Consider the following 17,328-nt stretch of genomic DNA (forward strand, 5'->3'; position numbering starts at 1 on the left):
TCATTCATTTTTAGCAGAGACAGCAAGGAGATCAGACCATCAATCTTAAAGGAAATCAACCCTGAATATTCACTGGAAGGACTGATGCTGAAGCTGAAGCTCCAATACTTTGGCCACCTGATGTGATGAGCTGACTCATTGGAAAAGACCCTGATGCTGGGAGAGGAGAAGGGATAACAGCAGATGAGATGGTTGAATGGCATCACTGACTCAATGGACGTGAGTCTGAGCAAACTCCGAGAGATAGTGAAGGACAGGGAAGCCTGGCTTGCTGTAGTCTATGGGATTGTAAAGAGTTGAACGCTACTGAGTGACTTAACAGCAACATTTTTAGCAGAGTGGGGAAAAAAGCTGCCCTTAAAATGGCAATTTCATGAAGTTAAGCATGATTTTGGATAAGTGAGCCCCAGAGGCTCAGTAAACAAATATGAACAGATGTTCCAAACTGTGGAAGGAATGTGACAATAGAAGATAGAAGAAGAGGGAATAACGTTGCCAGACTGACATTTCATACCCAAGGCCCTCTCTGAGCTCCCAGTCACCGGTACACCTGCTGCAGGAACAGCCTTTCAGTATGATTTAATATACTCAGTAATGAGTTCAAAAGTGCATCACGCACATAACTTCATTCTAAGGCCTGTAAATTAGAGTGATCTTCTAATGAAGGATAATAAGTCGCATTTCCCAGCCTGCACTTAGGAAGCCACAAGCAGAGCAAGCTCTCTGGCTCAGAGCAGAGGGCCCTTCTGCTCTCCCTCTGCTGCCTGAGCCTCTGAGGTCAGACGGCCAGAGAGGGCCTCCCCCACCCCAGCTGCAGCCAAGCTCCCGACTAGGCACTGGGAGAGGTCCACAGAGCTAGGAGGAGGAGAGAATGTGCACCACCAGTACCACCCAAGGATTGCCCTCCCTAAGCTCAAAGTCAGAGCCTCCCAGTTTGCTAAAGGCAGGGGCAGATGAAGAAGGTAGCAGAGAAAGCATAACCATTGTTCCCTACAGAAGAAAAAAATGTCTTGTACCCAATCAGGGAAAGGCTGCTTGAAAGAAAACAAATTTAGTTCAACACCAAGGTTACAGTTTTAGAACACAATAACTCCTCTGTGTGCTTCAGCACTGGCCAGCCAATCAGTAAGTCATCCTTGACTTAACTCCTGTGTCAAACATTGTGCAAGGTGCTGCAGAAAGGCAGTGAAGGAGACAGACACAGTTGCTCCCCATGGAGATACAGTGGTGGACATCGGAGAGAGACTCCGCTGGAATCCAATCTCAAGTCCATCATTTATTTGCTGGGTGAACGTGGAAAGGTCACATGACCTCTCTGAGCTTCAGCTTCCTAATCCATAAAACAGAAATAGTAATACAGCCTATAAAATGTACAAATAAGACAGACGTGGCTCAGACATTAAAGAATCTGCCTGCAATGCAGACCTGGGTTTGATCCCTGGGTCGGGAAGTTCCCCTGGAAAAGGAAATGACAACCCACTCCAGTATTCTTGCCTGGGAAATCCCATGAACAGAGGGGCCTGGCAGGCTACAGTCCATGGGGTCACAAACAGTCAGACACCACTGAGTGACTAACACTTACATAGAATATACACTTCCAACCAGCCCATTCTGAAGGAGATCAACCCTGGGATTTCTTTGGAAGAAATGATGCTAAAGCTGAAACTTCAGTACTTCGGCCACCTCATGCGAAGAGTTGACTCATTGGAAAAGACTCTGATGCTGGGAGGGATTGGGGGCAAGAGGAGAAGGGGACGACAGAGGATGAGATGGCTGGATGGCATCACCGACTCGATGGACGCGAGTATGAGTGAACTCCGGGAGTTGGTGATGGACAGGGAGGCCTGGCGTGCTGCGATTCATGGGGTCGCAGGGAGTCGGACACAACTGAGCGACTGAACTACTGAACTGAACTGACACTGTCTTTGTACATTTGTCTTCAGTGTCCTTCACAAGCCTTGCCAGCTAGAGGTGAATGTTCTTTTTTAGATTAATTTTCTGTTGTTATTATTATTTTTTAAGTTACTATTTTAATTTATCTATTGGTTGTGCCTCACAGCATGCAGGATCTTAGTTCCCTGACCAGGTACAGAGCACATGCCCCCTGCAGTAGAACCATGGAGTCTTAACCACAGGATCGCGAATATTCTTAAGGGCAGAAACCATGTTTTCTTTTTCTTTTCTGTCCTCAAACTGCCAGAAACACAGTGATGGCTGCCTGAGTTCCCATGTCAATGTCCTAGACCATCTGTAAGGAAAATGCCAGAAAATTACATAGTTGAGAATGGTAAGCTATGCTGCCTCTCAGAAAGAATTAATGGGGTAACACTGAGGTAAGACTTGTAAACTAATGATAACCACAACTGGAGTGTCTTGCCCTGGTTCCAAAACAGAAAGCCTAAAGTTTTGCTCTTCATTCTCTTTAAGGCAAAGCAGTCTACACTTAAAAACAACACATTCTCTGGCCCCAGAAGCAATGAAAAGATTATCAAATCTGTAGACCATCTTGACATTATGTAACTTCATAGAGCATATATATGTTCCTATAGAAAACTAGTTTTTAAATACACCTGTTCCTGAATCACAAAAAAAAAAAAAAATCTTTCAATTTCTTCACCCTGAGATGAGAAAATAAACTGCTTCTTCTGAGAAATCAACAGCTTTCCTAAGGAACAAAATGTTCTCCAGGACAAAAATCATTCACCTTCCAAAGAGAGACTGTTTTCTCTCTTCATCAACAAGAGATAGAGTTCGCTGCCTTTAACTCAGAAGGTACATCTAACTTAAAATGGTTCAAGAAGTTCTCATGCATTGCGTGGATATTTCAAGAGCTTGTCATAAGAATAGGTTTCAAAATATATCAAATAGTTCTATGGCATATACTTTTCCATGTTTTATCAAAAGTTACATTGATATCTTCTTAGAGAAGAATAGGAATAAATTGGGTTATAAAATTCAATACATTCCTCTTTTTCTCAAAAATGAGGTATTGAATGATTAAAGGGGTGGTTATATTTGACAAGGGATAAAAGATTATTAAAGGTTTCCAAGAAAGTCCCTGAACATAAAGGAGACTGTCACACACGTTCAGCCCTTCAAGAGGCTCACAGCTCCCCTGTGCTTTGGTAGCTCAGCCATGTCCGACTCTGCGGCTCCATGGACTGTAGCCCACCAGGCTCCTCTATCCATAGAATTTTCCAGGCAAGAATATTCAAGTGGGTTGCCATTTCCTTCTCCAGGGGATCTTCTGGACCCAGGGATGGAACCTGAATTTCTTGCATCTCCTGTACTGACAGGCAGATTCTTTACCACTAGCCCCAGATTCTCCTAAAAGAACTAACAAGGTAGGCAGTGGCTTTATAAGGAGTAGACCCTCCACAATCTTTCTTCTCTCTCCAGCCTCTGCAGCTCTGCTCCCAGGGCTTGACATACCCATTTGTGTACTCTCCTGGGGACCAACCTTTCCAGAGTTCAGCCAGCTTGCTCCTCCCGTGAACTGCTAACGGACCTGCACTGGCTTGTCCCAGCCTCCCTACACCTGAGCCCTGCCTTCAAGGGCAGCCCTGACATGCATTGGCCATAACCCGCAAGGGCTGATTCCAACAGCCAACTGCTTGTTGTGAATGATTTAATCTGCCCAGGACTAGCAGCTAGAATGGATGATACCTTGAGACTTCCAGTCTCCATTTTAACAATTTATGAACAAATCTTCCTCCTAGAGCTGGAGAGAGATATGTCCTACCCATTTAAACCCCAAACAGAGAAAATATGACTGGTGGTAAAATCGTTTAACCTCAGTCCATACCTATGATCAACAGCAGACCAGCAGACTGATTTAGTCCTTTCCAAACTATAGGCTTTCTCTACGGTATAGACGTGTCATAAATCAAGGGACAGGGAGCCACTGGGGGTGAGATGAGTGTCTTTATCTCAGTCTAACTAAGAGCAGATTATCCCTCACCTCTGAGGTTTGAATAAAAGAAAACAAGCTGAGGAAAGCCATTAAGACGGCTTAATACGGGTCTGAGAAGGTTTTGCTGCAAAAGCAATAATACTGCTTGGAACACAGAAAGCAGGAAGAACATTTCAATCCTATTTAGGACCTCTAAAGCCAGATCTGCATGTGGAACTGACTGCACACTGGGCATTTGTATTTGGATAATTCACCAGTTGCCACTAAGAAATTACCCCAGGGATTGCTTTCTGGGAAGGATCTGGGGGGAGGGGAGCAAGGGACAGGCTGCATCCTTTCACCTTATTGTTCAGGCCTGGATTCATCTGCATAGCCCTCCAAGGATGAAGTCTGCTCTGCCATGTGGTAGACTGCCATCAAATGTCAAGTGACATGGTGCACTGACGATTTATGCACCGTGAAGCAGATCCTGCAGGGGTTTGGTGTATTTGTGTTTCATTTCCAGTTAAACAATACACAGGGGGCTGTCACACTAACAAGGTTTATAATGATTGACTTGTTCAGCTGTATCGAGACCTTTACTTCAATAGAGCAGAAGCCTCAATAAACAGGAAATTTATATTTGAACAGATGTCTGTCTAGAAGGGTGGTACCATATTTCTGCCTGACTTGATTCAGAGTGAATCAAGTTCATCTATTTCACACCCCCACCAGCTCGCCCAAACACAGCACACAGCTAAATTCTGGACAATCTGCAGGATCTCTGGGACACTAGCATCCTACTCTAGTAAAACAAAATCCCTTAAAAATGCACATTTAAGTCCTCTGGAAGAATTACCAGGCATAATTCAATGTTTGGCTATGATCATTTTTTAACATGAATTCATGATTTTGAAAAATGCAAATATCATACCAGGACAAAAAGCAAGCATTTTTATCTCTGTGTTTTGGAGCAATTTCCTGAATCTTGATTTTCTCACCTTTAAATTAGGACTAATTTAACCTACTATAAGAGATTATTGTGAGAATTAAGTAAGAAAAAATCTGAGAGTCTAGCACACATTTGGTGTCTAACAAATGCTTGTTTAAAAAACACAAATGATATGTGACCCTCTAAACATACTTGATTTCATCTTTTGCAGATGAATTCCTATTATTCCATGTCAGGGGTATAACCTAGAATGACACACTGGCATAAATTTCTTCTCTGAGTTTTTGACATAAGAGAACAAAAAGTGGCTAATGAAGTCAGGAGAGGCTTTGGGGGTTCAACTGATGAAACCTCTAGTATTATGACAAAATCAGAACAAGTGGGTCTTACTGTTTCTCTCCCAAGATGAAACTTTCTTGTGACCTCAAGGTAAAATTAAACATTTGAAAAATGGTAGACTCAAATTCTGATACCCTTATTGTAAGTTTCCTATCTGAATATGTATTTGGTTTTCTTTTAATTGTAGGCTTGTCACATTTTAGTATAGTCAAAAATTACTATCACATCATTTTACTTTCTTAGCATACACAGGGTGTGCGTCTTTCTTCTTAATTATTTCTTGGCTGAAGAGAATATTAAAGCTCAATTTGCAAGGAAAAAAACACACAAATGATATAAGTGACCCTCTACACTTATTTCATCTTTTGCAGATGAATTCATGTTGTTACAGAGATAGGAACAGTCAAGACACTTAAGAACAGAGCAGTGTCAGACACAGAGAAGAAAATACTTTCCTGAAAACTGATACATCCAGTGAGCCAGGCAAATATGCCACATGTGGTCACTGCTAGTGACTGGGGCCCTGATGAGGTGGATGAAACTTGCTAAGGAATATTAAGATAAGAGCAAGTCAAAGGAAAGTTGAAGAGAGTAAGTTCTTCCTTTGGCTTCCTAAACACCTAGGTATTTGTTGAATTAATGAATAAACACATCTTGACAAAATCACCTCCTATTGGTCCAGGGTTTTTTAATGAACCATTTATTGACTCAGAATATACTATTGGGCTCATTTCAACCCTCTCTCAGTCGTGTCCGACTCTTTGCGACCCCATGGACTGTAGCCCACCAGGCTCCTCCATCCATGGAATTTTCTAGGCAAGAGTCCTGGAGTGGGTTGATACAGGGGTGGGAAGATAGACTAGTCCTTGCCTTCGAGACCTCATCATCTAGTAGGGAGACAGATTTAAAAAATCATAATAAGTGCTATGATGGGAAAGTACAGAATACTACAAAAGAATTTTTATACTTCAGGAAATTAACTTTTGAGACCCGAAGCATGTGCAGGAATTAGCCAGGCAAAGAGTAAGGGAGAGTTCCAGGGAGAAGGAACGGCATGTGGGGGGCACCTGGGACCGGAGAGAGCCTGCAGCATTCTGAGCTGGAAGGAGGTCTCAATGGCTAGAATATCCTAGGCAAAGGGTGGACTGGCAAGAGTTGGCAGGAACCAAACCAGGCAGAATCTTACTGGCTGTGTTATTTACTTTGTAGTTTATCCTAAATGCAACAGGAAACGTTTTGACTTGATCAAATTTCACTTTTAAAATATTATTCTGGCTACAGTGTAATGAATGAATCAGAACTATAAAAGTGGACTGTGGAGACTGTTAAGAAGCTATTGCAATAAACTCTATCAGGGGCTGAGGTCAGTCAGCGCTAGGGTGTGGAGATTTAATGTGCACTTTTGAAGTAGAATTGACAAACTTGAAAATCAATTCACTGTGGCCTAGGCAACAGGACACACAACTGCCACTAAACGGAGTATAACAGAGGAAGAGCCGACTGGCAGGGAAAGAGCCTGGGAAAAGATCAAGAACTCCATTTTAGATGGCTCAAGTTTGAAATTCTGTAGCCACTGAAGCGGATGTGTCTAGAATGCTGCTGCTGCTGCTAAGTCGCTTCAGTCGTATCCGACTCTGTGCGACCCCATAGACGGCAGCCCACCAGGCTCCCTCATCCCTGGGATTCTCCAGGCAAGAACACCGGAGTGGGTTACCATTTCCTTCTCCAATGCATGAAAGTGAAAAGTGAAAGTCAAGTCGCTCAGTCATGTCTGACTCTTCGCGACCCCAAGGACTGCAGCCTACCAGGCTCCTCCACCCATGGGATTTTCCAGGCAAGAGTACTGGAGTGGGTTGCCATTGCCTTCTCCAGAATGCAGCTGTATCTAAATGTTTACAGCTCAAAAGAGAGCTCAGAGCTGGAATCCCAGACACAGATGAACAGTAATTAAGGTCATGGAAGGACTGAGATTGCCCATGGAAAGTGCAGAGGAAGAAGAGAAGCAGGCTTGTATCTCAAGGCCAGTGGTCCAAGGAGACTGGGAAAGTGGAGCTATGGATAGGAAGAAACCAAGAGTGCGAGGTGCAGGGGGATCCAGAGAAGAAGGAATTTCAATAAAGGAATGCTGAGACTTCCCCGAGGTCCAGTGGTTAGGACTCTGAGCTTCCAGTGCAGGGGACATGGATTTGATTCCTGGTTGGGGAATTAAGATCCCCTATGCCATGTGGCTTGGCCAAAAAAAGTAAAAATAAAGGAATGCTGAACATTGCTGCAAGTTAAGTAAAATGAGAATGAAAATGAGCCACTGAATTTAACACATGCAAGTAACCTTAATAGGTCCAGATATAATGGAATTTTGAGAACAGAGTCAAGCCGGAGTGGGATAAAAAGACAGAGAGAGGAAATACACAGGCCATGAGCAGGCAGAGCTGGTGGCTATGAAAATACAGGAAGAGGAGAGGGCCTCTGGCTAAAGGAGGGTCATGGTGGTGGTTTGGTCTTTGTTTTGCAGTCACTGTGATCGCCCCTGGCGGGAAATATGACAACATATATCAGTATCGATCGAATAGATTCAAGATAGATGGAAAAGGTGAGAAGGAATTGGATTCAAGCCACAGAGGACACAGGTAGCCTGGGTAAGAGGAGGAGTGTGTCCCGCATGGTAACTTGTGAAGAGCCTCCATCACACGCTACCGTGTCAGACATGCAGAGGGAACACGCGGCAGTTTCCATCTGAGAGCTTCTAATTTCCCTTTCACATGGGAGACAAGGTTACCTTTTGAGACTGAGGGAGAGCTGGTTTTAAAGAGAATGGAAAAGAGGGAAGAAGCAGTCCTTGAGGAAAGATGGATGGAGCTTACTAGGAAGAGTAGTACTAAGCTTGCCACGCAGTGGGAGAAACCAACTAAGCAGGGTTGTCGTGGGGAAGCCCCTGGAGGTCGAGTGTTTAAGACTTGCACTTTCAGAGCTGTAGACCCAGGTTCGATCCCTGGTTGGGGAACTAAGATCCCACAGGCCTGAAGGTTTGGGGATTATTGTGACTCCATAGCGTTGGCATTTGCCAGGTTGTGTCCAACAAAGCCTAGACCTTCAGGAGTGGGCCTGGAGAGGGTAGATGGCTGGGTTCCTTCAGAGCTGGAGTTTTGTCAGGTGGGCAGGACAGAGGGTCTTTGCAACAAGGAAACGGTCATTATGGACAGTGAAGGATAAGCCAGACCAAGGGGACGTGAACACAATTGTGATGGGGAAAGAAAACGAAAGGGCAAATGGATGGAGAAGCGGGGGGATGGGAGCAAGTAAGCAGGGAAGACACAAGGCGCAGGCTCGATCCCTGGGTCAGGAAGACCCCCTGGAGAAGGAAAGGGCAACCCACTCCAGTATTCTTGCCTGGGAAATCCCATGGACAGAGGAGCCCGGCGGGCTGCAGTCCATGCAGTCGTAAGGTGCCGGATACGACTGAGCACGCACACAGCCCTTGCCTCCCCAGCCCCACAATGAGGTCAGAAATGCAATCACCTTTTCTGAGGTAACAACAGAGGGGGCAGAAAGATAGAAAGACTGCCTAACAGGGAATAGAAATGTCAGAAATTAGACTGAGCTTCAACAGAAACATGAAAGTCAGGACCTCTGGGTTCCTTCACTTTCAGAGCAGGCCAGGAGAGACTGCTGCAGAGTCTCTGTGGCCCTGATAGTGGAACACGGCGGGAGGCTAAGGTCCACGGTGCTGGAGGTGCCACCTAAGGGCTCCAGTTCACCAAGAGAAAGCTTTCCTTTTTCTAGCTGCCTTCCCACTGAGTGTCAGGAAAGTAAGAGATGTGGTGAGTCTGTTTTCTGTCACTGATCATGCCCACAAGGGCTTCCCTGCTGGCTCAGATGGTAAAGAATCTGCCTGCAATGCAGAAGACATGGGTTCGATCCCTGGGTCGGGAAGGTCCCCTGGAGAAGGGCATGGCAACTCCAGTGTTCTTGCCTGGAGAATCCCATGGACAGAGAAGCCTGGTGGGCTGCAGTCCATGGGGTCACAAAGAGTCAGACATGACTGAACGACTAACACACACACACACATACCACACACACACAGAGTCATGACTGAAGACTCCCATGGACTCTATGAGGATAGGATCTCAGGAAGTAAAAAGAGGTGGGCGTTGCAGCTTCAACAATGTGACAAATAAGGAAACTGGGCCTGCAGGAGCCTGGGGAACAGAACGTAATAGGAGAGCATGTAGTGTCCTTGGTTACAGTCACATATACAAATTATGAACCAGTTGGAATCTCCCAGAAATTTTTTGTGGGCCAACTCTGCAGTGAAATGCTTTACTCAGTCTGGAGGAGTATGGCGCACTGGCAGCTGACTTGTGATGGCTTGAGTTGAAAACTGAGTTCACTCCAGCCTCCTTCATCTCCAGGACCCTTAGATGCCCCATGGAGTTGGCCCTGTAATTACAAAGATGTTGTGGCTCAGCTGGTAAAAAAAAATCTGCCTGCAATGCGGGAGACCTGCAATGCGGGAGACCTGGGTTAGATCCCTGGGTTGGGAAGATCCCCTGGACAAGGGAAAGGCTACCTACGCCAGTATTCTGGCTTGGAGGATTCCATGGACTCCATAGTCCATGGGGTCGCAGAGTCAGACACAACTGAGCAACTTTCACTTTGAACCTGCATCTCTTACGTTGCCTGCATTGGCAGGTGGATTCTTTACTGTAGTACCTCCTGGGAAGCCCATCACCAGGGACATTACACTCAAACAGGCCACATTTTGCTTCCGAAGCACAGTCCTAAATAGTGTGTTTCTCCCTGGAGGGCTACAGAATGACTTTCCAGGAGCCTGTGAACCAGTATACAGCCGTCTCCCCCTCCTGAGTGAAGACACCCAGTCCGGGGTGCTGGGACTTCTCCCAGCTTTCTCAAGTTTCAGGTACCTCCCCTTTCCCTCCATAGGCAACACAGCGGGGAGAGTAAGGTGAGTGAACTGGGGCCCAGGCAGGGCATGACTTGTCCACATCCAGGTTGTAAGTTAGCAGAGTTGGGATCCAAGTCACTTCCCAACACAGACTAGGGTCTCTTCTGCATTCGGCATGGTGTTTATCCAAGATGACTCAGATACTACCCCATGCTCAAAGTGACCATCTACTGAGGTGTGCCTCAGTTCATGGGTTTCAAATCTGGATTTTCTTTTGGCCACATTTTAAAAATACCATTAACTAGATATTTTGATGATAGCCATTCTGACCAACATGAGGTGATACATCCTTGTAGATTTGATTTGCATTTATCTAATAATGAGTGATGCTGAGCATCTTTTCATGTCTTTTTTGGCCATTTGTATGTCTTCTTTGAAGAAATGTCTGTTTAGGTCTTGCAATTTTTGATCGGGTTGTTTGTTTTTCTGGTATTGAGCTGCTGGAGAAGGTGTGAAGAAAAAGGAACTCTCTTGCACTGTTGGTGGGAATTTAAATTGAACAGCCACTATGGAAAACTGTAGGGAGATTTCTTTAAAAACTAGGAATAAAACTACCACTTGTAGAATGCAAGACCTAAACACATGAAAAGATGCTCAGCACCACTCATTATTACCAATCCCACTACTGGGCATATACCCTAAGAAAATCATAATTGAAAAAGACATATGTACCCCAATGTTTATAGCAGCACAATTTACGATAGCCAGGACATGGAAGCAGCCTAGATTCCCATTGACAGATGAATGGATAAAGAAGCTGTGGTACATGTACACAATGGAATATTACTCAGCTATAAAATGGACCGCATCTGAGTCAGTTCTCAGTTCAGTTCAGTTCACTCAGTCATGTCCGACTCTTGCGACCCCATGAATCGCAGCATGCCAGGCCTCCCTGTCCATCATCAACTCCCGGAGTTCACTCAGACTCACGTCCATTGAGTCAGTGATGCCATCCAGCCATCTCATCCTCTGTCATCCCCTTCTCCTCCTGCCCCCAATCCCTCCCAGCATCACAGTCTTTTCCAATGAGTCAACTCTTTGCATGAGGTAGCCGAAGTACTGGAGTTTCAGCTTTAGCATCATTCCTTCCAAAGAAATCCCAGGGCTGATCTCCTTCAGAATGAACTGGTTGGATCTCCTTGCAGTCCAAGGGACTCTCAAGAGTCTTCTCCAACACCACAGTTCAAAAGCATCAATTTTTCGGCACTCAGCCTTCTTCACAGTCCAACTCTCACATCCATACATGACCACTGGAAAAGCCATAGCCTTGACTAGACATTCTAGTGAGGTGGATAAACTTAGAGCCAGTTATATAAAGTAAAGTAAGTCAAAAAAGAGAAAAAACAAATTTTGTGTATTAACACATATATGCATTAGACGCATTAGAAAAGGCCTTGATGCTGGGAAAGATTGAAGGCAGGAGGAGAAGGGGCCACAGAGGACAAGATGGTTGGATGGCATCACTGACTCAATGGACATGAGTTTGAGCAAAGCTCCGGGAGATGGTGAAGGACAGGGAAGCCTGGTGTGCTGCAGGTAGGAAAGAGTCAGACACAACTAAGCGACTTAACAATAATACATATATATGGAATCTAGGAAAATAGTACTAGTAAGCTTATTTGCAGGGCAGGAATAGAGACGAAGACATAGAGAACAGACTTTGGACACAGCAGGGGAAAGGCCAGGTGGGACAAACTGAGAGACCAGCCCTGACATGCATACACCACCATGTGTAAAACAGATAGTCAGTGGGGAGCTGCTATACAGGCACCAGGGGCTCTACCCTGTGCTTACACACATACGCACGCTTATGGCTGATTCATGTTGATGTATGGCAGAAGCCAACACAATGGTGTAAAGCGATTGTCCTCCAATTAAAAATAAATAAATTTAAAAGATACCATTTACTACCCCAAATCACTTATTGTCTGTATTATTTGTTTGGAATGTAGCAAGTGTTATTCAGCCGTGTCTGACTCTTTGCCACCCTATGGACTGTAGACCACCAGGCTACTCTGTCCATGGGATTCTCCAGGCAAAAATACTGGAGTGGGTGGCCATGCCCTCCTCCAGACGATCTTCCTGACCCAGGGATCGAACCCGCATCTCCTATGTCTCCTGCACTGGCAGGCAGGTTCTTTACTACTAGCACCACCTGGGACTAGTCTTTCTATCAAAGGCTCACATGAAAAGGACAAAATAAAATAATTACCTTTATAATAGAATACCATGCGTCTCCATAGGCTTTACAATTTACGAAATGTTGTAATGTCAGTTACCTTCCTGGTAACTGGTCTAAAATGTGGGCACAGGAGCTACAGCAGACCAATCGTGGTCTTACTCTGAGGGTTTTGTTTGTTTGTTTGTTTGAGCTGTGGGGAAGTGTGTCTTTATCTTTCGGTCACAAGCTCCAAAGGTGGGAGGACAGAACTACCTGCCACCAATGTCCCCAACTGAGCAGAGAAGCAGTGGGTAAGAGAGTGAGGCTTCCAGGCAAAAAGACAGAAATAAGAGACATGTTTGATATGCTGGAGCTAGTCGTCCCTAAATCCAGCTCACCCTGCCCTTCTACTTGGGCTTACATGCACTGATGAAAACAACGAATACCTACAGTGATAATACTGCTGACGGACAGGTACTGGATGCTTCATGTGAACCAGGGCTTGTGCCAAGCTCTTCACACTTGTTCTTTTGTAAAATGTGTTGCCAGGCAAGGAAGGGATTAGCTACTGTGTAATTTATTTCTCACGGAACTGAATTCCTGCTTTAGTTCAGTTCCATTCAGTTCAGTCGCTCAGTCGTGTCCCACTCTTCGCGACCCCATGAGTCGCAGCACACCAGGCCTCCCTGTCCATCACCAACTCCCGGAGTTCACTCAGACTCACGTCCATCGAGTCGGTGATGCCATCCAGCCATCTCATCCTCTGTCGTCCCCTTCTCGTCCTGCCCCCAATCCCTCCCAGCATCACAGTCTTTTCCAATGAGTCAACTCTTCACATGAGGTGGCCAAAGTACTGGAGTTTCAGCTTTAGCATCATTCCTTCCAAAGAACACACAGGACTAATCTCCTTTAGGATGTACTGGTTGGATCTCCTTGCAGTCCAAGGGACTCTCAAGAGTCTTCTCCAACACCACAGTTCAAAAGCATCAGTTCTTCAGTGCTCAGCTTTCTTCACAGTCCAACTCTCACATCCATACATGACCACTGGAAAAACCATAGCCTTGACTAGAGGGACCTTTGTTGGCAAAGTAATGTCTCTGCTTTTGAATATGCTATCTATGTTGGTCATAACTTTCCTTCCAAGGAGTAAGGGTCTTTTAATTTCATGGCTGCAATCACCATCTGCAGTGATTTTGGAGCCCAAAAAAATAAAGTCTGACACTGCTTCCACTGTTTCCCATCTATTTACCATGAAGTGATGGGACCAGATGCCATGATCTTCGTTTTCTGAATGTTGAGCTTTAAGCCAACTTTTTCACTCTCCTCTTCCACCTTCATCAAGGGGCTTTTTAATTCCTCTTCACTTTCTGCCATAAGGTTGGTGTCATCTGCATATCTGAGGTTCTGTTTAGCCAACAGCTAAGAACTGTATCTCAGCTAGGAAGCAGCACTAGATATTTAGTATAGACAATGAAATCTTGTTGTTGGTTGCTATTTTTTAAATCTCTTTCCCTTTAATTGCCCTGTTGTTCAGTTGCCAAGTCATGTCCTGCTATTTGTGACCCCATGACTGCAGCACGCCAGGCATCCCTGTCCCTCACAATCCCCCAGAGTTTGCCCAAGTTAATGTCCATTGAGGCAGTGATCCCTTCCAACGATTAATTGCATTTATGAGCCCAAAACTGCTTTGTAATACGGAAAGAACAATTGTTTAAGTATAGCTGGTTTAGAGTCCCTTGCAGCCCTGTATTTGGGAAGTAACAGGAGACAGCTCTCCCAGAGCATGCTTCCCAAACCACTGTCAACCTGTTAGTCTCTTACACCACAAAGGCCACCATCCCCACTTCATCTTCATGTCAAACTCATCTTGAACAGCTGTTCTCCATCAGCAATGGCCGCTCAGGTATGAATCTTAATACCGACAATCTGCACATCGGAGACCAGGTGCCACCTTCCAGCAAGTGATCAGAAGGGTCTTGAAAATATTCTTATAGTTCCCGGGACTTCTTCCCACTGCCAAATACAAATTCTCCCTTCATCAACAAAGGCAGTTCATTCTGGGCCACAGCTCCAGACTGCCTGCATGCTCATTCCCAAAAGTATAAATTCTCCTTTGTCAGAATTCTGCTTCACTGCTGTTGCCAAAGACATCAGAAAACAAGCCAAATTCCACACTATGCAACGTACTGAAAACATAACAACAGTAAAGCCCCGTGGTGTTTTAGCTCCTTACCATATTCCAAGTACCTGTGCCTTATCTCATTGATTTTTTTAACTGGGGATTCTGTAATGCAATTTAGACAGATATTTTTACCCACATTGATTTCCTCAAGGTCACCAGACCATAAGTGACAGACCCGGGCAAGGACCCCATACATCTTTTCCTATTGTACTCTGAATAAAGGGCAACCATTCTAAGGATCTGAATCCCAAACCAATAATAAAAATCATTTAAGTTAAAGCCTTGATTGCCTTTTCCTTCATATCCTTTTTAGGATATATGATGCTTGGCTTCATATATAGGATATATGTGTATATGTATACACACATAGGATATATGTATGTAATAGATACATATTATGCTTGGAGAAAAAAGAAAGTGAAAGTGTTAGTCACTCAGTCGTGTCCAACTCTTTGCACCCCCATGAACTGTAGCCCGCCAGGTTCCTCTGTCCACGGGATTCTCCAGGCAAAAATACTAGAGTGGGTTGCCATTTCCTTCTCCAGGGGATCTGGAGAGAAATGATTTACTATTTATCTCCTTTGGATAAAAAGTGCAAAATGTTTCCAAAAACAGCATGATTTTTTTTTTCATTAAGAGCTCCATGTAGGTTGAGCAACAGTGACTTTCCAGCAAACCATTTCTCATCTCACATCTTGAAATGAAAAGACAGGAGTGGCACAAAACTGACAGGCAGAAAATGTCTCCCCTTTATAAGGACTTCAGACATGGCTTTTGAAGTGATATGTCTGAATGCCTCCCATGCTTTGTATCATTGCTTCCTCAAGGTTAAGTTAGGAAACTCCAGAGAAAGATGTTTTCTTCCCATTTCCTTCCCCAAGAGAGATTTTAAATCCTGATAACTTTCTCTTTAGAGAAGCAATGTTCACTTCAAAAGGAGGATTTTCTTATCCTCTTCAAAACAATCACTACACAGCCCAAGAGAGTCAAGCAATACAATCATCAAACGGAACCACTTTGATGGAAAGACGAAAAGATAAGACCTCAAGTAGCAGCAGCTAACTGGGGACTGTACCACAAAGCCACTGTAAACTGTGTCTCTGGTAAAGAGAAGGCCAAAGAATGATTTATTTCTTTAACAGAAAAGTTGAAAGTGAAAGTGTCAGTCACTCAGTCATGTCTGACTCTTTGCAGCCCTATGGAATTAGCCCACCAGGCTCCTCTGTTGATGGGATTCTCCAAGCAAGAATACTGGAGTGGGTAGCCGTTCCCTTCTCCATGGGATCGTCCCAACCCAGGGATAGAACCCAGGTCTCCAGCATTTGGGGCAGTTTCTTTACCATCTGAAAGAAAGAAAGAAACTCGCTCAGTCGTGTCCGACTCTTTGCGACCCCATGGACTGTAACCTACCAGGCTCCTCTGTCCATGGGATTCTCCAGGCAAGAATACTGAAGTGGGTTACCATTTCCTTCTCCAGGGGATCTTCCCGACCCAGGGATCAAACCCGGGTCTCCCACATTGGAGGTAGGCGCTTTAACCTCTGAGCCACCAGGGAAGCCACCAGTTAAAACAATAAATTTATGCCAGTGATACTTCCCTTTCTAGACTCCAGAGGTCGCTCTTAAATGTCATAGTAACTGTAACCAACCAAGCCAAAACAATTCTCCAGCCAGAACTTTCATAATCCTTGCTAGACACAGGCAACACCTATTAACAGACTATTTAAGGACCTTGACATTCTTTGACATATTTATTACTATTTGTTGAAATGTCTTCATTATGACTTTTTAAAATTTTTTTCTTTTAATTTCAAGGAGACAAAAGTGATTCTTTTAACACCTCACAGTGAGTCCCCATCAACTGTATGACTTTCGAGGCAGTCATTAATAATACTTTTGCTTCTTCCTCTAAAACCGCCTGTTTTCCAATTCTTTACAGTTTACAAACACATAAAGAGGAAAAGGATGAATTCAGATGTAGGCAGGAAAAAAGCCCAGAAGATAACTTAAAGAATTGTCCTTTGTTCACATATGCATATGTATGTATGTGGAATATCCATGTAGATAAGAACAGAATCATGTGCTATATAATCAGTATACTTACATGTAAGTGTAGATAATGGAATGTAAAATCCAAGAAAGGATGTTAATGTATAATTTTCAAATTCTCTTAACTTAGTAAGCAAACCAAACTAGCAAAATAATTTATCTTAGTATTACCAAGGACGCTTAAGCAACTGAAAACAGAGCAGTCATTTTAAACATAAGCTTATTTAAATTTGTTTCCAGCCCATAATAACTTTTTCCAAACTGCATTAAGTAGTTCAGAAATGCTACAAATCATCCCTTCTCTTGGAGAAGCACAATGCACAAAAAAAGAGCTGTATGATCTAGCACTTCACCTAGCTGTTTCACCTAGCGTTTCTTAAAACTTATTTGACCCCTGAATATATCATTCATCAAATACCTTTTAATTCCTCATGAAATGTATCATAATAAATGATTTAAAAAATAACAAAATATAAACACAGTTTGGAAAATGCTGACCTAGGATTTTAGTTGGTGCCAAGAAGACTTAAGAATGTTTAAATGCTGTGTATATTTACTTTTGTTTTGTTCTTAACTTTTGGAATTTCCTTTTGGGAGACTATCTTACTGGCCAGAGAATCTATGTCAACATACATTATAATCTAACTTTGTCTATTTTATTACCATTTATCATGGTCCAGTGCTATGAAAATTTACACTCAATGCTAAGCTTTACCTTTCCCACATAATAGTAACGTTTCCTATTTCCCCAAAAGAAGCTGAAAGTATACTGCAAGCATTTTGTAACAGAT

Source organism: Oryx dammah, unplaced genomic scaffold, assembly GCF_014754425.2.
Source record: "Oryx dammah isolate SB20612 unplaced genomic scaffold, SCBI_Odam_1.1 HiC_scaffold_22, whole genome shotgun sequence".
In the NCBI taxonomy this organism is placed as follows: domain Eukaryota; kingdom Metazoa; phylum Chordata; class Mammalia; order Artiodactyla; family Bovidae; genus Oryx; species Oryx dammah.